Source organism: Humulus lupulus, chromosome 1, assembly GCF_963169125.1.
Source record: "Humulus lupulus chromosome 1, drHumLupu1.1, whole genome shotgun sequence".
Taxonomy (NCBI): domain Eukaryota; kingdom Viridiplantae; phylum Streptophyta; class Magnoliopsida; order Rosales; family Cannabaceae; genus Humulus; species Humulus lupulus.
In genome coordinates this window covers 117,289,377-117,307,719 of record NC_084793.1, presented here as the reverse complement: position 1 = coordinate 117,307,719, position 18,343 = coordinate 117,289,377, and positions in this window count along the sequence as shown.

The following is an 18,343-nucleotide window of genomic DNA, read 5'->3' as shown; positions in this document are numbered from 1 at the left end:
ACACAGACAATTTTATAGTGGTTCAGCCCCAATGTGATGGTAATAGCCTAATCCACTTAGAGTTATGATTATATATCTACACTCAAGATCAGATGAACCTGAGTCAACTGAGTTTCTTCAGTGTAGATTACCAGAATACAGGAATTCTCTCAAATACAAATACAAATACTTTCTCTCTCTAGAAAATTCAGATCAAAAGTTCCAAAATTCCAAAAGTCCCTTTCTGATGCCATAAGCCTTGTATTTATAGGCTTAGGTTTGCACATATGATATCCCCCATAATCGGGATATTTTATTATTCACATTTTATTTAAATTACAACAATATTCAAAATGTAACAGTGCACCATATTCGTGGGATAAATGAGAGATTCCCGCGTATGCCAAGACCGATTCTTGTTGAAGCCGTTTCTGGGAATCTTGACGTAGTCCTACTCTATCTAGTTGATCCATATCACCTTCAGTCTGGTCGGCCACACCTTTACTGGGCAGTCATGCACTTGACTGGGCAGACATGCACTTAACTGGGCAGACATGCACTTAGCTGGTCGGACATGGTCATGACCAATCGGCCAAGTTCATGCCTGGTCGGACAAAGTCATGCCTGGGCAGGCAAGGTCATGCCTGGGCAGACAAGGTCATTCCTGGGCAGACAAACTCGTGACTGGTCGGACAAGGTCATGCCTGGTCAGTCATGACACTTCTCAAGCCAATCAAAATTCTTCAATGGCCTACTGGGCTACTCCTAAGCCAGGTCATGACCGATCGGCCAAGTTCATGCCTGGTCGGACAAAGTCATGTCTGGGCAGGCAAGGTCATGCCTGGGCAGACAAGGTCATTCCTGGGCAGACAAACTCGTGACTGGTCGGACAAGGTCATGCCTGGTCGGTCATGACACTTCTCAAGCCAGTCAAAATTCTTTGATGGCCTACTGGGCTACTCCTAAGCCAGGTCACCCAACCATTCCTTGCCACTTTTCATTTCTATTTCCACATCATCATTTTCAAATTTTGGGGATAACAGGTTCTAATCACCAAAACATAAATTCCCAAAAGGTTGGTTCACATGTACATCCTCACATATAAACTCAAGCGCTCACCGATCCACTTTGCCTTTGAGCTTACCTACAACATGAAACAACTAGGTAAGAGAAACTCTTAGTAAGAACAACTTAACAAACATAGCCACATAAACAGAGCAAGAACTTAACTAACTATAGCTAGGCAGATAATCAACCAAGAATAGGATCCTGATGAAACCGAACTCTAACATACATTTTAAGAATGTGTGAATGTCCTGGCAAACTTATGGGCATGCCTCATAACAAAAATTTATAACCTGAAGGTACACCTGCATGTAGAAAATTCCAAAGCATACATACAGTCTTAACTGGTAACATACATACTTACTTACTCATTCGTACCATAACAGTCATTCGTATCATATCATACATACTTAGTTAGTGTTCCGGAGGAACCTTCAACATAGCTTAACATATCTCACCATTGCCTCGACGGGTGTAAACTAGTTACATTAGTTACCCAGACTCCTAGAGGAATTTGGCATACTTTCTTAGCCATAGAGATTTGATTCCAAAATTAATTTACTTGTGTGTCACGGAGTTTAACTGGACTCTTATGTCACGGATGTTAAGCCAGACTTCTTACATATCGCGATGGCCAACTGACTTTAGCCACACAGGCATCGATGGCGAACCAAACTTCTTACATATTGCGATGGCCAGCCGACTTAAGCCACACAAGCATCAGTGGTGAACCGGACTTCTTACATATTGCAATGGCCAATCGACTTTAGCCACATAGGCATCGGTGGCGAACCGGACTTCTTACATATCGCGATTGCCAACTGACTTTAGCCACATAGGCATCGGTGGTGAACCGGACTTCTTACATATTGTGATGGCCAACCGACTTTAGCCACACAGACATCGATGGCGATTCAGAATTCTTACATATCATGATGGCCAACTGAATTTACCCACACAGGCATCGGTGGCAAACCGGACTTCTTACATATCGCGATGGCCAACTGACTTTAGCCACACATGCATCGGTGGTGAATCGGACTTCTTACATATTGTGATGGCCAACCGACTTTAGCCATACAGGCATCGGTGGCGAACCAAACTTCTTACATATCACGATGGCCAATCGAATTTAGCCACATAGGCATCGGTGGGGAATCGGACTTCTTACATATCGTGATGGCCAACCGACTTTAGCCACATAGGCATCGGTGGCGAATCAAACTTCTTACATATCTCGATGGCCAATCGACTTTAGCCACATAGGCATCGGTGGCGAATCAGACTTCTTACATATCACGATGGCCAACCAACTTTAGCCATACAGGCATCAGTGGCAAACAGGTTTCTCACATAGTTCCCCGGTGGCTAGCCAGAGTTCACAGTTGTCACAGTAGCTAGCCGGACTTCTTACCTTAGTCATGAGTATGCGAATTCCCTAGGACCACGGTCTTGATTAAACCTTCTAGGACTAGTTCAAATTATTAACTAATAACTCAGTTATCTAAACTAGTCATTAACGTGTTATAGCCAAACATATCATACATTGTCTTACCCGAATTCCTTAGCGCTTGCTTGTGGACTCCTTCTATCCAAAAGCAAGCGAGCCTTCATGCTTAGATAACACTGTAGTGAAACCACACAATGACTCGAATTAAACTATGGCATATTCTTACAGTTAATATTCCACAATAGCTACATGAAATAAATTATTAGGGACTCTATACTATAGTCTCTTATACACTTCACAGTGTATAAGAGACTGGATTTCATTTCAGTCTTAACGATATCATAGGAAAATCGGTCTCGCCGCAACACGCTCACCGTGCCATGCATTTTAATATTCTTTAATTGAAGAACTCACTTATCGGATAACTTGTATGTTGGTTTTAGAAAAAAATATTTATACTCAACTCATATCTTGAGAAAATACCAACTTTTCGTCTTCTTATGAAAATTTATCGTTTCCTATCATTTACCAAAATACCGCTTATTGATCCGTTTCAAATAATATCTAACAATATCACATCGCTCTCTTAAAGGTTCTACAAAACTCAAACTCCCATTCTTACCAATTATTACCCATATATCATAGGATCTCTCTTTATGTTGTTTTTTTTTAAATAAGGGCAATTGTACCCTTAACTTATAAAATGGTAAAAATCAACATTTCATTAAGGTTCGAAATTGCTACCTTTCAGTTTTTAGGGCAAACTTAGAAAAATTTCTCTTAAACCGTAACACATTTTTCTATCAAAATTTACAGGAGTCCTTGTACACATCTTAACTAATTCCCTTCAAAATTTATAATTTTTGGGATGGCAAAACTCATTCGAATTTTGAAAGCAATCTAGGCAGTGCCTGCTGCCCAGAAGTTTTTCCCCGTTTTTATGGAAAATTTGAAAATTTATTTCTCTTACACCGTAGCCTAGTTCTTTCTGAAATTTCATAGAGATATTTATAAATTTCTAAGTTAGCTACCTACAAAATTTCATAATTTTTGGAATAATAAAACTCAACCAAATGATTAAAGCCATCTGGGCAGTGCTTGCTGCCCAGAAGTTTTGTTCTATATTCTAGGGAAAAATTTGAGAAATTATATCTCTTATACCTTAAAATATTTTCCTTTACAACTTTACAGTGAGCCTTATACATGTTTAAGTTAACTTCTTACAAAATTTCATAGCGTTTTGATTAGTAAAACCAGTTCAAAAGTCAAAAAAATCTGGGCAGTGCATGCTGCCCAGAAATTTTCCAGATTTATATCAAGATGCCAAAAAGTTCATAACTTCGGTTTGAAAACACCTTTTTTTTATTTTCAAAAGCCTAAACTCAAGTACTCATCTAGAACTATGCAAAAATATAAATTATTTCTACAAACAGAGGTAGTACGGTACGATCTGATTCATTGGAAGCCAGACCACGAAAACTTGGCAGCATGCATTTTTACACATTCTAGCAAAACTAAACACAACTAGCAAAACCCTAGCCGCATGCATGCATGAAAATAAAAAAATCAACCAATATAACCCTCAAGCATAAAATAAACTTCAAAAACCAACAAAACAACCTATACAACCAGATCTAACATCAGTAACCAAAAACAACTCAAAACCAACCAAGATCCACCTTTGATGGTTCTAGCTTGGAGATGATAGTCCTTAGCTTGTCCAAACATCCTTCTTGGATTCTATACCCTCAAACCAAGCCCCGTAGGTTTCACATGAAGATTTTTAAGAGAGTGTTAGAGTAGGAGATTTTAGATGAATGGAAAAATACAAAAACTCTAGAACTCTTACCTTTTGTTTTCACTAGATCACCAAAAAGCTTCAACTTTGAGATCCTCCTAGAACAAACTCCCTTAAACCCTAGAATACAAGATCCATGCCATGCATGGCTATTATATCACATGCATGCAAATTCCACCCCTTAGGGTTTCGGATTTGAAGAAGAAAATAAGTGAAATGGACAAAGTTTTGTACTTACTTCTTCACTAGTCTTCCCTTGAGCTTCTCCTTCCTTCAATGGAGAATGAGTGAACTAAGCTTGTGAAGAGAAGAGAAATGGCAGCCAAGGGGCTCAGGGCATTCGGTTTTGGGAGTGTAGAGTGGAGGAGAGAAAGTTGTTTGAGTGGACAAAAATGATTTTTGGGGGAAGTGTGTAGTTTTAGTGAAAAATGATTAAGGACAAAAATGTGGAAGAGCACTAATCATTAGGCTAGTCTCTTAACCTTCCCTAGGATATGTGTCATAAGACACTTGAGTGCATAGGCATAGCCTAGCCGCCCACCCTTCTCTCTCCTCCCTTGTGAAAAGACTTTTATGCCCTTGCCAAATTTTACCGTACTTTAAGGCATTCAAGGACCCTTTAGTAATTTCACTTCTAATTTAAATATCCCAAGCTAAAATTAATTAAATAAATGTGACCAAAAATATATTTTGTCACATAACACATAATTTTGGTAATTTACTCAAATTGACCAAAATGCCCTCAGGGACTCAGGCAAGAATTTTCATTCTTAAACCTGGTCGATTGGAATTAAATCCTTAATCATTTTTTCTTAAATTTATTGGCTCAACTATAAAGTCCCAGTGTCAGACAAAATAAATATTTTTCTGCCATAGTATCTCCAATTTAATTAATCCGAGTTTTTTACCCGATTAGGGTTTTTGACTCAGTCCACGACCAAGGGTCTCAGTTTCTAAAAAGAAAATTCACTTACCACAACATGGCAAGCATTCACACATCACAACTTCTTGTAACATAAAATGTTCACCTGACATAATACATAATATAGGGAATTAAAATACCTGAACTAGGATTTTACTTGGTGCCCTAAACGTGGGGCGTTACAATATCTATGAATAATACTTCCATTAAACTACACTTCTAAATCTCCAGATGTCAATATGGGCTAAACCATAGGTTAAGCTGGTAACGAACAAGTCAAAAGATTTAGATAATATAATTAGCATAATATTATCACTCAAAATTAAGATCGACATGACATATGGTCAACGTTGTGACATTGATTAGATTCGATAACAACGATACTTATTTATCTATCAAGAATCAATATCGGTCCTATTCTGATGTAACCAAATACATCCAATCATATCTACTTGGTCAATGCCTTGGACAAGACATCACACCTTGAATGTGTAAGTAGTTCATATCATAGATTGCCTAATTTGTGAAAATCCAATGCATTGGTCTAATCTTAGGACTCGTTCTTTTGAGCATATAATTACAACTATAATCCACTACGACGTAGTCACTATAATTGTAACTATTTATATGTCCGGGATTTCATAAATGTTTGTATTATTTCAATAACCATGTAATAAAACAAGCAAGAAACACGATTGTCAAATTAAATGATTTTTACTACTTTATAGATAATATAAAATCACGTTACATAAAATCATTCAACAGTGAATAACCTCTTTTATATAACTTCTTGCCGAACATGACAACCATTTGATCGTGAAAATATATATATATGCAAGTGCATGCAATCGATTCAAGTAATATAGATAATAAATAGAGTATCATTCCCACGAAGACTATTTTCCAATTACCACTAATTGTTCTTTTAATTTCTATTTGGCAACCAAATTTTAGATGAATGAATTTAATTTTAAAATTATAAATAACTAAGAATAAGAATCACTAATTACAAGATGAAAATTAATATTAAAAAGACCTAGGGTGTTAATTTCATCAACTTTTCATTCTACTAATTTTATTAATCAATTCTAAAATTCTTTCCTTCTATTCTAATAGCAGGTTAACATAAATCGATTCCTATTCTTTTTCAAGATAAAAGATCTCATTCTATATGAAGATTTTCTACATCTCTGTGATAAACTTAAACATATAGCAGGCATTAAGCATGGAAACCTAATTACTACACAAGGCATACAGGTACTTTCGTCCAATATGCAACCTATGTCTATATAATGATAGCATATTCAATTCTCATCTTTCGAATTTTGAATCAAAATCATAAATCAAGCAAATATTGATCAAGTATTTACTAGCACTAAGCACACATTATATAGATTACAATAGAGAAGAAAAATCAATGGAACATCATAATTAAATAAGATAGAAATCCAAGTGACTACATTAAACCCTAGATAAAAATGTTTAGTTCATATTCGACATGACTAAATCAACAAAACAATAATTCATAAACATAAGATTCACAAACTTAAAGAAGAAAGAAAAATATAAAAATTGTAGAACACTAGTCTAAGAATCAAAATTAGTCTCTAAAAACGTAATTAAAAACTGACCTCATGACCTAATTAAACCCTCTAAGTATGAATTTATAGTAAAAAATTTACAAAGGCTATGTTTTTCATACGCGGGCCGTGACTTGGCCTTCTCTAGGTCACGACCCGTGTCAATTTTTGAAGCCTCCTGAATCTGCACAAGTCTTCAGGCGTCACAACTCAGACATCTTAAGTCGCAGCCCGTGTCCAGAATATCCCCTTGCTTCGCCTCTGACTTTGCCTTGCATCGCGACTTATAAGCTTAAGTCGCGACAATAATTTCCTCCAGCATCCATGCATTTCTGACTTGCCTAGAGTCACGACTTATAAGCTCAAGTCACGGCTCTAATTCCATTTTTTCAAACATTAGATCTTTCAACTCGTCTCTTCATCAAAAACTGACTTTCAATCATCCTTAGCATCATTTTAAGTCCAACAACCACCAAGAGCATCCTTTTTCTACCATTTTCTCTTCTTTTTACATTTTTCTCATGACTCACCGCACCAACCTACAACAAAGGCAAACAAAAGCGTAATCTTGCACAAAACACACATAAAGACTCAAGATTACCACAAAAACACATTCTAAAATGACACTAAAATGAAGTTATCACCATTATAGCTTTGTAGAGTAGTTTTCAAGCATCATTTATATTCTCAGGCACCATCACTGAACCTTTTTTTACCTCTGTGATACTAGGAGTGAATAAGAGTTCAATTGGTACCACATTCAATGTCTCTGTTGTAACGCCCCAAATCCTAACCCCGAGACATTATTAGGGTACTAGTCATTTCAAATTGTTTTAAAGCATGAAAACCAAATAATTGACTATATAGTGCATAAAAATTTGTTAAAAATATACTTATTAAAAACATGCAGCATTTGGATATCTGTTATTTAAAATAAAACATTTATCTTAAATGCAAGTAACCAAACAAAACTATTTTCGGTCTCCATTCATAATAAAACACCTTTAAAACCACATGAATAAAAAATATTAAATAAAACTTTGGCATTTATGTCCCTTTGATCATAACAAGGTTGAGTGGCTCTCATGATATACATTTCCTTTCTAGATTGGACTTCACCCATCGCCACAAAACAAAACTAACATATGGCACCTGAAACACAGGGTACCTGTGAGCTCACGTCTAGCAAGATGAGCTATGTAGGTCACAACCCCAAAGCCCAATCATAAAACATATACCAACTCAACTATCACATCTTAAATCATAACATATCATAAAAGAGTCATATATAACATATTATAGAACATCATAGTGTAACATAATATAATCACAATGCATGTTACCAATGTCATTCCAATCATTTATTAATATCATTCATGTTGGAATTAAATGATCAAATCAAATGTACGCAGCGGAATATATGGATCCATTTTAATAAATATTAATATCAGTCAGGGTCATATACATATATAAATATTAAAACACATACAAATAGATCAAGGATTGTCTCTTGTAGCCTATCAAGTGTCCTTGAGTCTTTTTTATAAATCAACAATCTTCCTATCCAGTGTTCTGAGATCTCACACCCTGATCTTCCAGACCAATCCTTAAACACACAAGGACATGTGTGGGCACGTAGGATTCAAAAGGTTGATTTATGTGACTCCCTAGATCTACATAACACATGAGATCTAGAGAGTTTTGACAGAGAGAATGTTTAGAATATTTTTTAGAATTAGAGAAAATTATCGCTTTAGAGAGAGAGACTGTAATTTTATTATTCAAAATAATAATAATAATTCCTTCTTCTGAAAGTTATGTACAATCAGACTTATAAAAATATTTAATCTAATTGAATAATCTTTATTTAATTAAAATATAATTCAAATTAAAAACTGATTAGATATTTTTATTTAATTATTCATTTAAATCATATTTAAAAAGAATAATTAAATAACTGATTAAACAAACTTATTTGAAATTCAAAATTCAAATCTCAGTGATAAAAATCCCTAATGCTAGGCCCCACACATGGTACTGTATAGTGTGTGTCGCCCAGCCCTATTAGGGTTGCCATAATTTTCTCATTTGTTTATTTATCTTAAAATATCACTTTTAAATTAAATAAATAAATATCATATTATAAATAAGATATTTATTATTCTCTCTTTATATTAATCCAAACAAGATTAATATTAATTTTAACCTATAGTTTTTCAAGATAAAAACTATATAGTTAAATAATTAATTAATTCATAATTAATCAATTACCCATAATTATCAAATAATTATTTCCTTGCCCTGGAAAATTAATTCATTTGCAATTTAGTCATTTCTCTTTACAAATCTTTCTTTTGACATCCTTACCATTGATAGTGTAGGACAGAGGTGATCTGGGAACCATGGACCTATAATATGAAGTTCCAATAAACCAGATTATTAATTAAACTCTTTAATCTAATAATCTTATTTATTAATTCCATGATTACTCCACTATAAATATGGAATTGCACTCTAAGTATTTATAGAATTATATTTACAGAGATTTCTCTAGTAGTCCATTGATATAATCAATATATGTAGTTCTATCCTCCATTATTGGTTTGCTAATTAGAGCTGGTCAAAATTACCGTTCTACCCTTCTAATTACCTCTTGATCCTTAAGTACCATTGATTCACTAGCGAATAATTAATCTATAATCTAATTATAGATTTGAGCTCAATAACTATTCAATTCCAGAATCAACCCTTAAGGGAACCAACATTCTATCTATTAGGAAAGCATGGATTCCATTATTGTAATTCATGTTCCCATCCATCCATGATATTGAATCTCCAAAACAAAACTCATTAGCCTCATTATTCTAAGAGACCTTAATGAGGGAATCAAAAGATCCAATAAGCATAAACATGAGTTCATGAATACTACAGATTTAGACTAATCTACGAATGATCATCCATTATGATAAGAATTAAATCTTTACGTCAAATGTCAAGTTTATAAAGATAATTAATTATCATCGGTCTTGTCATATATAATCTCTATTATATATAACACATTTACTAAGATGTCTATCCACATCAGTAATCCAAATCTAGATTACTTGCATCTTGTATGCTTAGCAAACCGTACTAGTAACCACTCATTATAGATTCCTTACTTTAATATGTTAGTGACTATTTTATTCATTATATATGATCTTAATTCTTTCGTACTAATACAAGATCATATTCTCGTGAATGAATAGGAAATTTTCCTGATATTATTATATAATTAATTCAAACAATAATTATAACATTTAAATATAATAAAATTGTACTTTTATTTAAAATCAATAAAATGTCTTTACATGCTTTTAAGGCATTAATCCTAATAATTCTGGCCATTATAACCACAAACACACCACCCTTGCAACGACCCACTACCCTTGCGACAGCCCACTGCCTTTGCGACAGCCCACTACCCTTGCGACGGTCCATTGGTTCTTACCACATACCAAGTTAAAAGAATACGCATTCCCTTACTCTTTCCACATATGTTATATTCATCATAACATACTCAAAGCATGATATAATCAAATCTTATAAAGTCAACGTGAACATGCATCAATACACATAAGCATGCAATAATTGTAACCCTCATAACATATATGACAAAACATAGTCATAAACATAACATGAATAATCATAACCATTAGATCACACATACAGAACACTTATGTACTCAAATGCAATCCCTCTGTTATAGTGACCACTCTTCTTACCTCAGGTCCAACAACAATGCAATCACCTCCCTTCAAGTGCCTTGCCGAGTTCTAAATTCAAAACATAAAAACATATATCATTTAGAGACTCATAACTTAACCAAATATCATGAACCAATCCTACTCTTTCTAAGACCCAATCGCCCTTAAAGTGTCCTTAAGAAAATCCTAAAATCTCCAAACAGAATACCCTTAAACTATACCATCAAAGACCCAACCAAAACCATCAAAATGTGGAAGAAAAAAAAACATGATTTCTGGGCATGTAGCGCGGACGCACTACCCTTTGGGCACAGTCACGCCCGACGGAGAAATCCTAGATCGTGACTTTTCTTCAAACAACCATAACTCTATCAATTTAAATCTGACTTGAACGATACTTTTTTGTGTTTTTCTCATCTTGAATCCCTCTATATGATCATACAATTCTTAGAGATTAATATAATACCAAAAATTCATGAGAATCCCCAAACTCCATAACTTTAACAATCTCTTGCAACAAAACTCCTTCTTCCCTAAGTTATCTTTCAAATCTTCAAGACTAGCAATCATAACTTAATAAATTCAACCCTAGCATGTTTCTAAAAATTATAGATTAACAACCTAGTCTCTATCATGCATATAAATCCAATCATCCCAACCTATCATGCTTTCTAATCAAATCCACCATTAACATAACTCAAAGCTTCAAGAAATATCAAATAAACTTTAAAAGTGTGAGAAGTTCTTACCAAGATCATGTAGAGCAACCTAAGCCACGAAAATCTTCTCCCAAAGCATCCTAAATGAGTCCCCACATGAATTCCCAGTGATCCATTCGTATATGAAGAGATTCTCATCCTTCTTCTTCCTTAGATCATGAACCCAAGTGTAGAGAGAGAGTTCTCTCCTTTGATCATGTGTAGAGTAGCCACCAAATTCAAATTGTGAGTCCAACCCTAACCCAATCTCTCACTTTCTATTTATAATGACTCACTATCGCCAAATTACCATCCTACCCTTGATCTAAGTCATTCTAACAATTTCATTAAACCATTTTTAGTAATTCCTCACTAAACTATTAGTTTTCATAATTCGTAATTAACTTAATCCCCATAAGTTATCTTTATTCCATTATGACCCTCTTCCAACAATTATTGACAATAAAGCCCCTAGCACTTGAAGGAAATGTGATTCGTTAGTTTAACACATAACTCGAGCACCCTCGATATTTTCCAACATAAAATATCTTACACATATATTTATATCACATAAACATATTCATATAATTACATAATTTGTAATTTCACAAAATTACAAAAATACCCCTCAAGACTATTAAATTACCAAATTGCCCTCATAGGCCAAAATTACTAAAATATACATGAAACGAAAAAGAAGAACATTACATCTGCATTCTTGGTTGTCATGAGCTTTGCAAAAGCATCGACATTCGAATTCTGGTTGCGAGGCACTTGTTGGATAGAGTAATGGTTGAATTATTCATGCATGTCCTTGGCCTTGGCCAACTAAGTTGCCATTTTTGTTTCTTGGGCATATTATTCTCCTCTTTACTAGGTTGACAAGCAAGGAGTTACTAAAGATATTTAGTTATTGTGCCTTCAACTCTCAAGCCTTTCTTAAACCTACAAAAAATTCCTCACTATTAGATACATTGAATCATGTATGTATGCAACTGACCTACTTATATTAACCATGTATGCATGCAACTAAGCGAAAGCATTCTAGTTCTCCTTGAGGAACTAGACCAACTCTTTTTAAATCTATTTCTTCATATTATTCCTAGCCTTCACAACACCTTCAAGATTGTTCTCATCTAACCAAACCTATTCTAGCTCTCAAGGTTGTTCTCATCTAATCAAACATATTCTAGCTCTTCAACTAGTACCGACACTAGTCTCTTTTCTTCAAACCAGGAATCTATCTTCTTGTGTTTCCAATTGAAAACTTCTTCATTCTAAACTTTTTTTTGTCTACATTATGGACTTCTTCCTCTAATTCTAACAATTCCTTAACTATCACCATCACTTGAGGACCAAACTTCTTAACTTTCTATTATGACGTGTTATAACACTTGCTAGCTTCTTTCCGATCTCTCTAAACATAACCTATACTAGCGTTGGTTGGGAATTTTATGAAAATGTGAAACATGAATGTGACATTCCTCAAATCTATCAAGATAGATCTCTTGGTTACAACATTGTAAACTGACGAACAATCAATAACTATAAATGTGACCATCGTCATAATATGGCAAGAAGCCTCTCCAATAGTATGTGCAAGCCTAATCAATCTCATTGATGAGATCCCTTCTCCAATAAAACCATAAATGGTAAAAGTGTAAGGCTGGAAGTCTTAAGTGCTCAGTCTCATCTTCTTCATACTGGTCTTGTATAGGACTTTCACCGAACTACCATTGTCAACGAGCACTCAAAAGATTTTCATATATGTTAGGTGCACATTCACGACAAAAGGATTATGGGGAAATTTACATGCCTCGCATATTCATCTGTTAATATAACTGCTTGGCATAAAATGTTTTAGTAAAAGAAGAACAAAGAAAACTGCAAGAATGCTTTCATCTTATTGATCTTGAAAAGAACAGTACAAGCATTATTTATATGAAGGCTGAAAGAGGAAGACCAAGTTTGTTACAACAGAAAGTAACTACTTAACTACCTCTAATATCCTAACTAATGACAACTCACTCAAACTAACAATACACAGACTCAATTCAGTTCTAACACTCCCCCTCAAGATGGATTGTATATGCTATCCAATCCCATCTTGTCTTACAAATATTTGAACTAATTTGGAAATAATGCCTTTGTAAAAATGTCAGCCACTTGTTCCTTGCTTGAGATATGAGCTATTTTAACAATGCCTGCTTGTACCTTTTCTCTAATCAAATGACAACCAATTTCTATATGTTTAGTCCTCTCTTGGAAGACTGGGTTTGCTTCTATGTGTTGTGCTGCCTTGTTATCACAGTGAAGAACCACTGGTTCTTGATGCTCAATCTGCAACTCCTTTAGAACTGATAGCAGCCACATGATTTCGCATGTAGTGTTTTCCATAGCCCTGTACTCTGCCTCTGCAGAAGACTTTGAAACCATGTGCTATTTTTTACTTTTCCAAGATACTATAGATTTTCTAAGAAAAATGCAAAACCCTGAAGTAGATCGCCTAGTATCTTGACAAGCTGCCCAATCTGAATCAGTGTAGGCTTCTAGTTTAATTTCTGAACTAGCAGGAAATAAAATACCTTGCCCTGGACTGCTTTTGACATACTGTAACATCCTTTGTGCAGTCTTCATATGTGGTGTCCTTGGAGCTGCCAAAAACTGACAGTTTATTTACACAGTAGGACAAATCTGGTCTAGTTATGATCAAATATTGGAGCTTTCCAATGATTCTTCTATACAATAACGAATCTGCAATGCTATCTCCACTATCCATGCTCAATTTTAAATTGGCCTCCATAGGAGTGTCTGCTGGTTTCAATCCCAAATGCCCAAGATCTTCAAAAAGACGTAATGCATAAGGTCTTTGAGATAAAAAAATCCCTTTGGGAGATCTTGCTACCTCTAAGCCAAGGAAATATTTCAAATCACCTAAATCCTTCAGCTTAAACTTCTTGTTAAGTTTGTCCTTAAGCAGTTGTAATTCTTCTAAAATATTGCTCACCAAAATCACATCATCAACATAGACAAGTAGAGCAATAAAAATATCGCCTTCATCTTTGATAAACAAAGAATGATCAGTTGCGGAATGATGAAATCCCTCTTCTTTTAAAGCATTAGAAAATTTCTCAAACCATTGTCTCGAGGCTTGCTTCAATCCATATAAGGATTTTTGCAACTTACACACAGCATTACATGGCAACTCCCCCTTAGGACTATACCCTTGAGGTATAGTCATATACACCTCCTCATGCAAATCACCATGCAAAAATGCATTATTAACATCTAATTGGTGTAAGAACCGACCTTTGATGGCTGCCAAAGCAAGAACTATCTTAACAGTAGCCAATTTAGTAACTGGAGCAAAAGTATCAAAGTAGTCAATACCTTCTTGCTGCGTATATCCTTTGGCAACAAGCCTAGCCTTGTGCCTTTCAATGGTTCCATCAGCATAATACTTAATTTTGTAAACCCACTTACAGCCAATGACATGTTTGTGAGGAGGTAAATTGTCTATAGACCAAGTGTTATTAGCCTCAAGAGCAGATATCTCATCTGCCATGGCCTTATCCCACTCCCTACCTATTTGTAAAATTCAGGTTCATAATGACTAGAAATGGATAAAACAATAGCCCGAAATGGAGAAGATAACTTGGAGTAATCAACACTGCCGAGAGGGGATGAGAGGTAACCAAAGAAGACCCCTGAGATTCGATAAGGGTGGAATTGTTAGCAAGAAAACAATGATAATCTTGCAAATAAGATGGTTTGCAAGAGACACGGATAGGTCTGTCAGAAACTGAAACAGGAGACATAACATCAATAGGAACAAAAGTAGAATCATGAACATCAGAAATGGAAACATGAGTAGGCAAAACTGATGTAGAAAAAAAATCGACATGAGATGATGGAATAGCATCTGAAACAACAAAAGGGAAAATGTTTTCATGAAACTAAACATCTCGAGAGTAGAAAAGTCGATTAGTATTAAGATCTAAAAGTTTATAAGCCTTCATGCCCATAGGATACCCCAAGAAAACACAAGATGTAGCTCTAGGAGAAAACTTAGTCCGAGGGTGAGAAAGGGTAGAAGCATAAGCAAGACACCCAAATGCCTTAAGATGATCATAAGAATGAGGTTTGGATTTAAGAACCTCAAAAGGGGATTTATTTGCAAGATTCGGTGTAGGAGTCCTATTTATGAGATATGTTGCAGTAGAAACACAATCACCCCAATAGGCTAAAGGAACATAAGACTGAAATAACAAGGCTCGGGCTACATTTAGTAAATGCTGGTGTTTTCTTTCAACAACTGAATTCTGCTGGGGTCTTTGGACACAAGAATGGTAATGAACAATCCCAAGATAACCAAAAAAATTAAGAAACTGCAGCTCCTTAGCATTATCAGACCGAACCCCTTTAATTTGAACATTAAACTGAGTTTTGATCAGAGTAATAAAGTTGGGAATGGCAAGTTGAGCATCATATTTCTGTTTAAGGAAATGTACCCAAGTATAACAAGAGCAATCATCGACAATGGTAAGAAAATATTTAAAACCGTCATTAGTCAATGTAGGAAAGGGCCCCCAAATATCAATATGAACAAGATCAAAACAAGCATTAGCAATGTTGTGATTAGAAACAAAAGGAAGCTTCTTATGTTTATCATATTGACAAATTGAGCAATGAAAGTTTGGACAAGAAATATGTTGAAAAGTCAACTTTTTATTGATTGGAAAATTTTTGATACAAGAGGGATGACCCAATCGGAAATGCCAAACAGTATCCACAGAAATCTTAGAATCAGAAAAATAAAAAATGGAAGAATGAACATGAGTATTTAGAAAAGGCTATTTAGGATTTTTACCCCCCCGAACTATTACCACTACCGTATTGTGCCCCCTAATTTTTTCAGGCAGTTAAAAATTCCCCCCGAAATATTCACAGTAATGTAAAGAAAGACTTCTGTTAACTTTCAACACATGTGGCTAACAGAATGCTGACATGGCTCTTTACATGCTGGTGTGTCTTGGCCATGTCAGTGCCATGTGTGTAATTTTATTGTTTTTAAATATGGTTTTTATTTTTTTTTAATGTATAAAAAATGGTTTAATTTATTAATTCTATTTTTAAGTGTTTAATTCATTAATTTTTAATATGATTATAGATTTTTTAATTTAAAATTACACACATGGCGCTGACATGGCTAAGACACATCAACATGTAAAGAGCCATGTCAGCCTTTTGTTAGCCACATGTGTTGAAAGTTAATGAAAGTTCTTCTTTACATTACTGTGAATATTTCGGGGGGAATTTTTAACGGCCTGAAAAAATTAGGGGGCACGATACGGTAGTGGTAATAGTTCGGGGGGTAAAAATCCTAAATAGCCTTTAGAAAATATAGATTGCCAATACGATCACTCGTCCCAATCGACTATCTCCGAATAGTGTCCTGAATAACACAATTATCATTGGAAAAAATGAAAGAAAAATTAGCTGAATTAGTCAGGGAGCTAACAGATAAGAGATTGTATTTAAAGTTGGGCACATGTAAGACATTGAAAAGAACAAGAACAGGAGATAGAATAACAGTGCCAATGCAAGAGACTTTGGCCAAAGTACAATCTGGTAAAGTAATAGAAGATAAAGAGGAACTACTCTGAATACTAGAAAAACACGAAATGTCAAGACACACATGGTGTGTGACTCCAGTGTCAATAATCCACTGATTAGGTGAAGCAAAGAAAGCCTTACCCGTGAAATTAGAAACAAAAGGTTGATCAGGAGAGGAAGTGGAAGAAGTTGGAGAAGAATCCTGAACTTTTTGGACTAAAAAAGCAATGATATGTTGACATTGAACAGAGGAAAGATTGGAAAGCAGATCTTGATCACCATCCAGGCTATTCCCAATATTTTCACTGTCTGCACCAGAAAAATTCGCAACTGCCTTCCCCGAATTAGAGGCCGATGAACGACTAGGAAACTTGCCATGAAGCTTGTGACTAGGCGAATAACCATGAAGCTTATAGCATTTGTTGACTATGTGACCATTCAAACCACAATGTGAACAGGTGAGCTTGTGACGAGTGGAGTGAGTGCTACCAACGAATTGACTTGAATGAGAGGAAGAATTCTTAGCCAAATCAGAAGGAAGATTAACAATGTTACGTTGGCGCTTTTCTTGGATGATGGCAGCATAAACCTTATTAATGCTGGGAAGAGGATCAAGCAAAAGGATCTGAGAACGAGCATGACTGTAAGACTCATTCAAGCCAACCAAAAATTCAAGAACACAGTCTTGATCTTGAAAATCCTGAATGATTTTCATTGCCCCACAAGAACAAACATGTGGTGGACAAAACTCGCGCACCAAATCCCAAAGAGCTTTGAGACGAGTAAAATATGTTGTAACATCATGCGAACCCTGAAACAACAACTACATAGAACGCTTAACCTCAAAGACACGAGGACCATTGTTCTGATGAAAATGGTCATGAAGCTCGGACCAAATAGCAGCCGCATCTTCCAAATACATGATACTATCACCAATTTCACTTGAAACAGCATGTAAGATCCAAGAAATAACGAGACTATTACACCGACACCAAGCATCATAATTGTCATCTTCAGAATCAGATTGAGGGAGCTGACCGTTAATGAATTTGACTTTGTTTCGAGCAACCAAAGCTATCATCATAGAACGCTTCCAGAAACCATAGTTTTCTCCACCAGTAAGAATCTTAGGTACCAAAGTCGCACCAGGATGATCACCATGAGACAAAAAATAAGGACTTCGAGCATCGTCATTGAAACGATTCGAAGAATCAGAAGCGGAAAAATGACGAGAACCATCAGAAGCAGTACCCTGAGTCGTCTGGCTACGAGTCACCGGACCTCCATCATCACGAGCCATGGAGAACACGAACCAGAAAAAAAAATGAAGAAGAAGCATCTATAGAGCTTGTGGCTCTGATACCATTTTAGTAAAAGAAGAACAAAGAAAACTGAAAGAATGCTTTCATCTTATTGATCTTGAAAAGAACAATACAAGCCTTATTTATATGAAGGCTAAAAGAGGAAGACCAAGTTTGTTACAACAGAA